The sequence below is a fragment of the Eurosta solidaginis genome, chromosome 2 (assembly GCF_040869045.1).
Source record: "Eurosta solidaginis isolate ZX-2024a chromosome 2, ASM4086904v1, whole genome shotgun sequence".
Lineage (NCBI taxonomy): Eukaryota > Metazoa > Arthropoda > Insecta > Diptera > Tephritidae > Eurosta > Eurosta solidaginis.
In genome coordinates this window covers 154,814,283-154,822,847 of record NC_090320.1, presented here as the reverse complement: position 1 = coordinate 154,822,847, position 8,565 = coordinate 154,814,283, and the positions used below count along the sequence as shown (strand labels likewise).

Here is an 8,565-nt window from a genome sequence, read left to right as displayed (position 1 = left end):
GTTTGCTAACAACGCTTGCGGTGCCTCGTTATTGCCTGCAGCGGAACACATGCAATCTTCAACTCATTCTTCATTGGCTGCGACAACACTCGGTAACATTGTCAACGTTTGTAGGCAACAGTCTCTGACATACAGGAGTTAACAGCGAAAGGTCATTGGAAATTGGTGCCAACTCAACAAAATCCCGCAGACTTTGTATCTCGTGGCTGCACTTTCGATGACTTGAAAACATCGAACTGGTTTTCAGGTCCACGTTTTCTACGTCAGGAAATGGCAAAATGGCCTGATAAAGGAGACAAGTTCGACGTAGATATTGACATAATCAATGCTGAAAAGAGAAAAAGCTTGTTTGCTGCTATTGTGTAAACAAATGACATCCTAAAAAGCAACGAGGAAGTTAGTTCATACATTCGCTGTCTTCGACTCGTTGCTTGGATGTTTAGGTTCAGTGACATATGCAGAAAAAGGTCCAAACAAACGACTTCTTCACCAACTGCTCAAGAGGTGCGGCATGCATTTTATTTTATCGTTTGTATGATTCAACAGCAGCATTTCGCCGACGACATCCGTTTGATAAGAAAAATATTTAACACCATTTTTAGATAATTCGAGCATCTTTGAACTTATTAATGTTGGTGGTCGATTGGACAGCGCAGATCTACCGAACGATCAGAAGCATCCAATCTTGCTACCCAGCAACTCGCAATTTATAACAAAATACGTTCGCTACTTACATATGCAAAATTATCATGCAGGCCCCAAGGCATTGGTAGCCTTAATTCGACTCCAATTCTGGATAGGCAACATTAGAGACGTCGCTCGCCGTATTGCTCGCTCGCAGACCAAAGGTGTTGCAACAGATTATAGGGCCGCTGCCACCTGCACGTCTCGCACCTTCTCGTCCATTTGAACTCTGCGGGGTTGCCTTCTGTGGACCCATCAACACATACTTGCGGATTCGTGAAAAGCCACCCAACAAGTTATCTGGCCGTATTCGTGTGCTTGGTCACCAAAGCAGTTCATATTAAGGTAGTATCAGAACTGTCAACGAAGGCATTTTTAAATGAACTTAAACGTATGGGTAGTCGCCATGCGATATATATTGCGATAACTACGAATCACCCAAAACAGCTTAATCAATTTCCGTTTAATCCTGATACACAAAAAGAAATTTCAAAATTTTGTTCAATGCACTTCATTAATTTTCATATCATTCCTCCCAGGTGACCCTCCCAGGGGACTGGCGGTCTCTGGGAAGCAGTCGTAAAAAGCGCATAGGGTCTACTTAACCGCAAGTTATCAACCATCAAATTAACACTTTAAGAGGTGAGTACTGTCGCTGCTGAAATTGAAACAATACTCAACTCTCGTTCACTATCGCCGTTGTCCTCAGACCAGAACTATTTCGGAGCTCTTACTGCTGGACACCTCTTGGTTGGTTAGTCCCTATGTGGTTTGCCTGAGCGTTGTCTGGAACATAAAAATTTATGTAGTTTGGATCAGTTCGAGATGATCCCCTCAATTAAACAACGATTTTGGCGTCGTTGGTACAAAGACTACATTAGTGAACTCCGCTCAAGGGTCAATGGACAACTCCTGAACCAAATCTCAATGTTATAGCCCTAGTAATAATTCACGACGACAATTTACCACCCTTGCACTGGAAACTTGACCGCGTCAAATCCACAGTGCCTGGTAAAGATGCTCATGTTTGTGTTGCGCACCTCCGTACTGATAATGGGGCTTGTTGCCACCCGATACACAAATAAGCCATCCTACCTGTAACTTCAAGAGGGTTCCTTCAACGGGGCCGGGATGTTGGATCACCCTAATAGCATTTATAGCAAATATTAAATGCTATCATTAAGTAGTTGGTAACTACCTAAGTTTCATGTAACCCACGAAAATCCTCCTTGGTTCAACAATACTTTCATACAAAATAAAATAAAAATATAACAAGTAAGGAAGGCTAAGTTCGGGTGTAACCGAACATTACATACTCAGCTGATAGCTATGGAGACAAAATAAGGGAAAATCACCATGTAGGAAAATGAACCTAGGGTAACCCTGGAATGTGTTTGTATGAAATGTGTATCAAATGGAAGGTATTAAAGAGTATTTTAAGAGGGAGTAGGCCATAGTTCTATGGGTGGACGCCATTTAGGGATATCGCCATAAAGGTGGACCAGGGCTGACTCTAGTATTCTTTTGTACGATATGGGTATCAAATGAAGGGTGTTAGCGAGTATTTTAAAAGGGATTGGGCCTTAGTTCTGTAGGTGGAAGCCTTTTTGAGATATCGCCATAAAGGTGGACCAGAGGTGACTCTAGAATGCGTCATGCGCCATTTCTGTGAAGCCCATGGCCCAAGTGCAATATTCTGTACACAAACACTCCGCGATACAAAAATTGCGGAACCACAACTGGATAAGCAACAAATTGATAACAGAATATGTTCAGCTTGCCTATCACTTGGAACAACCAATGCGATTTACAGTAAAGACACCGAAAATGGTGCAGCTTTTTTGAGTACATGTTGATACTACCGACTGTTTTGTTTTTATGTATAATTTTCTATAATCGGGTTTCCAGTTAAAATAATTGGAAAAACGCCTTTATTATTTTATTGCAGACGTTTCGACCGTTTATTGTGGTCTTCTTCAGGGCCTAGTTAAAATTTTAAAGAAATTAAAATAACTCAATTTAATTTCGCAGTTCTATAGAATTAAAGTTACATATATATATGGACATTCAATTGACAAACATTTCTTACTTAAAAATCTCTGCGTTATTCGTCAGGTTTTTCTTTATATATATGTGTTTTGAAATAAAACATAGTCACTTTAATACTCAATTAAGGGAATGGAAATTATTTTACAATTTAAAATTACTATTTTCAATAGACAACCCACAATTTATATTTCAAACTCTAATTTGTATGTAAGTACATATGTAGATATATTTGACGTTTGTTGATCACCGGCGAATTCATGCTTGATGGGTTACTGCAGTTTCATTTTAGTATACACGCATAGATGTCGCTAATATTTCTTGCTTCTATACTTCTTTTGTTTACACATTGTTTGTCTGCTTTTATGTGTATTTCTTCCAGAAGCATTCTCTTTTGCCAGTTTGTTTCTCTTGCTATTACTTTGGCATTATCAAAATCAAATGTGTGCCCAAAAGTAATGGCATGGTGAGCAAGAACACTTTTTTCTGTGCGTTTGTTTTCAACATCTTTGCTATGTTGTCCCAGTCATTTGTATAGTTGTTGTGATGTGGTGCCTATATAGCTTTTCTTACGTAGGCAGTCAACGCAGTTAATTTTGTATACGTTCTTTTGTTTTTTTGTTGGGATGTTATCTTTTATTGTTTTGTATAACTTCCCTACGTTGTTTCTGTTCTTGAATGCAAACCGTATGTTGTTTGTGTACGCTTGGAGTTTTTTAGTTATCTTCTGGGTTATGTTTTGGTAATATGATATTGAAAAAGTGTTTATGTCTGTTTGTTGTTGTTAGTTGTTGGTATTGATTTGGGTATTTGACGTATTAGTGTTGTTGTTTGGTGCTTGATACCTGTTGAGTAGCCTGTATATCAATTTCTTTGGGTAATCATTACCTTTTAGAATATCTACAATTATCTTTTTGTTTTTGCAATGATATTTTGGATCGCTGATGTTATATACTCTGTTTATTAACCCTTTGGCGGTGCTAATTTTTTGTGGCAGTGGGTGGATAAACATATAATTTAATATGCGACCCGAAGATACTGGTTTCCGATACCAGTCAGTATTAGAACTTCTGTCTTCAGTATTCCTATAAATGGTCATATCCAGGAACGGTAGTATGTTATCATGTTCCTGTTCATATGTGAACTCGATTCCCTTCTCTGTATCGTTAAAAATTCCAAATACCGACGGGAGGATGCCTTCTGGTATTACCAAATATAAGTCGTCTACCTATTTTTTTATAATGGTTATGTTAAAGCCTAGTTGTTCATTTACTCTTTAATGGCTCGTTGCAACACGTTATCCATTAGAATTTCTACCAATATACAGCTTATGGGTGAGCCCATTGGATAGCCATGCTTTTGGGAATAAAATTTCCCGTGGAATTGGAAGTAGGCGTTCTTTGTACAGATGGATATCATTTCTATAAACTCGCTTTGTGACATATTGGTACATGTTTGTATGTCATTCCAACGTTCGATAAGTGCTTTTAGAATGCAATCTACCGACGCATTGGTGAACAAGCCTTTTACATCAAACGACACCTGTATTTGGCCTGGTTGGTGTGTTTGTGCTGTGATGAAGGTTTTAAAATCATATGAGTTGCGTAGGTGGTACTGAGACTTTGGTATATTTTCCAGAATTGTTGCTGCATATTTTGATAATGCCGTTGCTGGTCCATCGAAGTCAGCGGAGATTGGCCTGAGTGACATTGGGGTTGTATTTTTGTGATGCTTTGGTAAAAAATACATTCTAGGTGGTGTTGCATTGTATGTTATAAGTTTTCTTTTGCTTAATACATCTATCTTTCCTTTCATGAACAGCGCATTTACAAAATTGTTGTTTTTATTTTGTATTTTGTTTGTTGGATCGGGTATTACTTGATATGTATTAGCATCGTTGAGCATTTCATTAGCAACGTTTAAAAGTTCATTTTTGTTCATAAAAACTGCTTTGTTGCCTTTGTCTGGCCTAGTACAAATTATTTCGGGATTATTTTTGAAAAAATTTATGCAGCTTTTTTGCTTTTGTTTTAGAAATTTTTCCAGACTAGATGCTTTTGACGTTCTAATGGATAACGTGTTGCAACGAGCCATTAAAAAAGTAAATGAACAACTAGGCTTTAACATAACCATTATAAAAAAATACGTAGACGACTTATACTTGGTAATACCAGAAGGCATCCTCCCTTCGGTATTTGGAATTTTTAACGATACAGAGAAGGGAATCGAGTTCACATATGAACAGGAACATGATAACATACTACCGTTCCTGGATATGACCATTTATAGGAATACTGAAGACAGAAGTTTTAATACTGACTGGTATCGGAAACCAGTATCTTCGGGTCGCATATTAAATTATATGTCTATCCACCCACTTTCACAAAAAATTAGCACCGCCAAAGGGTTAATAAACAGAGTATATAACATCAGCGATCCAAAATATAATTGCAAAAACAAAAAGATAATTGTAGATATTCTAAAAGGTAATGATTACCCAAAGAAATTGATATACAGGCTACTCAACAGGTATCAAGCACCAAACAACAACACTAATACGTCAAATACCCAAATCAATACCAACAACAACAAACATACATAAAAACTGTTTCAATATCATATTACCAAAACATAACCCAGAAGATAACTAAAAAACTCAAAGCGTACACAAACAACATACGGTTTGCCTTCAAGAACAGAAACAACGTAGGGAAGCTATACAAAACAATAAAAGATAGCATCCCAACAAAAAAACAAAAGAACGTTGTATACAAAATTGACTGCGTTGACTGCCAACGTAAGAAAAGCTATATAGGCACCACATCACAACAACTATACAAACGACTGGGAAAACATAGCAAAGATGTTGAAAACAAACGCACAGAAAAAAGTGCTCTTGCTCACCATGCCATTACTTTTGGGCACAAATTTGATTTTGATAATGCTTAAGTAATAGCAAGAGAAACAAACTGGCAAAAGAGAATGCTTCTGGAAGAAATACACATAAAAGCAGACAAACAATGTGTAAACAAAAGAAGTATAGAAGCAAGAAATATTAGCGACATCTATGCGTGTATACTAAAATGAAACTGCAATAACCCATCAAGCATGAATTCGCCGGTGATCAACAAACGTCAGATATGTATACATATGTACTTACATACAAATTAGAGTTTGAAATATAAATTGTGGGTTGTCTATTGAAAATAGTAATTTTAAATTGTAAAATAATTTCCGTTCCCTTAATTGAGTATTAAAGTGACTATATTTTATTTCAAAACACATATATATAAAGAAAAACCTGACGAAGAAGAAAGCAGAGATTTTTAAGTAAGAAATGTTTGTAATTGAATGTCCACTCAACTGCGAAACTAAATTGTTATTTTAATTTCTTTAAAATTGTAACTAGGCCCAGAAGAAGACCACAATAAACGGTCGAAACGTCGGCAATAAAATAATAAAGGCGTTTTTCCAATTTTTTTGAGTACACAAACCGCTCCCCTAGCAGACGTACAAGTGCTAATTAAACAAGCAGCGGTTCGTTGTCTTAGCTGTGAAGTAAATTCCAGTAAAAATGGAGATTTTGTATTTTTTTTTTTTTTGTTTTTTGTAGACTCCACTAGAGGACATGTTTTGAGTCATACATTTCAAGTGAGCGATATGCAGGCACGCGGGTTTTATCAACTCTTCTCCATTATTGTACTTATGAAAGATAAGTATTTTCTCTTAAATACGAAACCATTTCTTGCAGGGCACTTACGCAAAATATCTGCTGAAATACAAACATCGGCGAAAAAAATTTACGATAATTGTAAGGGCGAGCCACAACAGCGTCGTATGTCTAGCCCTCAAGTATTAATACAAACGCCGCGTTCTTTGGTAGAACTAACGGGAGAAGAAAATATTTATGCTTACTTGCATTCGCACTTCTCTTGGACGTTGTTAGCTGGCTGACGGTTTCTTACGGAACATATAACTTGTGGCAATCTACCATGGTTACCACCACAAAGTAGTGATTGACCGCCGCAGCAACGTCTGACCTACAACATTACTTTGCCTATGCTACAGAAATACGAGGAAACTATAAATGATACAGAACGTGAAGTATTCTATTCATTGCGACATGTCAAAGAAGTTCCACGTCACGAGTTCAATACTGCAGTTTATTGTGCGTTAACTGGTATTAAGATAATCGTACGTGGCAGTTCGGATAGTACGCTAAATTTTAGGCTTTGTTTGACGAAACTTCTACCAGAGCCAATGCACAATCGTTTGCGCATTGATGCATAACATCAACACTCTATATACTCGGATTATAAAATAATATCGGTGTCAAATGAAATAGCCATACCAATAGCTAGCACTTCAGTTTATCGAGTAGATTTCCTCGGTGCTTCTGCAGATGGTAATAAAGTACGCATGAAATGACCTGGGGAATCGCCAATGAAATGCCCAGAGTTGATGGTGAAACTGCTGAAAGGAGTAGATGAGCCACGATTCACACCGCTGGTATTGAATAAACAAACAAAAGTGCTGATCGAGGAATGGAAAAACAAGATTATATGCTTGAGTCGCGCCAAGACTTCAAACGGACAAGCGAAACTAAGAAAAGTTTTAGGTCTGCAAGCCCAGGATCAGCCATTGATTAATTACTGGAATGCGCACTTACAATTAAAGTACTTGTATATATACATCTATGTTCTGGCTTCGGAGTTCCGAGATGAAACACTGTTGATTTTCACAAATCTAGAGACCTTGTCTGTTAAAGGTATAGTCAATGCAAGTGAGTTGAACACTGATTCGAAGAATGTGTGAAAAGCGGAGCTAACTGGTCTGGTAGACTTGGTTGTTCCTGTGTTAATTAATTTTTTCTCTTTTCTTTTCAGGTATGCATTTACCCATCTATCCAATGAAGGGGCAGCATCGCAGTAAATATTTGTAGAACTGTGTCTGGAAATTTCGCAAAACGTTGCAACAATTCAAAAGAAACAAAAAATATATAATACGGCAAATGCTTTTTAGTCAGCAAACGGAAATGTTCAGCAAGCAGAGCTGCAGACGAAGCTGTATATTTATAGATGAGACAATTTACAATACGTTTAAATAAGTCAAGCGATAAAGCACGACTAGGCACCACTTCATCCACCATCATAATAGGTTCGAGCATAAGTAGCGAGGTGGCTTTCAGAAAGGTCTCCAAACGTAGTGCTTGCAAAACTAGTGCGCTATTATTGGCTGCAATTGAATCGACTACTTCTTGAAAAATCGTTATCACAGGCCATGTATTTGGATCAGCTTGACGGCGTTGCCTATCTAAAAGGAGTGTGGTCAATTTTCCGAAAACGAACAAAGACAATTACAGCTAACGAAGGGAAGTGCTACACCTTTGAGTTGGGTGAACTTTTAAAATGCGGTCCCCGTTTCTGTATTAGATCGGTGAGTGTTTTATTAATGCATGTATATGTAACAGAAAATTTAAAACCCTCAAACCAGAAAAAAAGATGATGACTTTGGATATTAGTTTCTCCTGTAAATAAAGGAAACCACATGCGATTTATGCACCATTAATTGAATATTTTTGAAATGAAAGATACAAAGCCACTCGCTTCATTAAGCGTACCTCTGTCAGCAACCCCAAAAAATTATTACGCTTTTACAAAAATAGTTAAAATGGATAGCAGCCGTTTCCTCCTTAACCATTAGGGCAATCAAAATAAAAGGCATAAAATCCGACCATCAAACACAAAACAACCAGACATTTCACGTCACGTACTACGCTTTCTAGGCAATACAGCACAACCTGAAGAATCATGTGATGATGTATTAGTATCCAGT

General features: G+C 37.4%; 1 pseudogene; it reads left to right on the top strand.

The window, feature by feature from the left end:
* Nucleotides 1-2,339: 2,339 nt before the first annotated feature.
* Nucleotides 2,340-7,545, top strand: LOC137241711 (folliculin-like; annotated as a pseudogene).
* The last annotated feature ends 1,020 nt before the right edge of the window (nucleotides 7,546-8,565 follow it).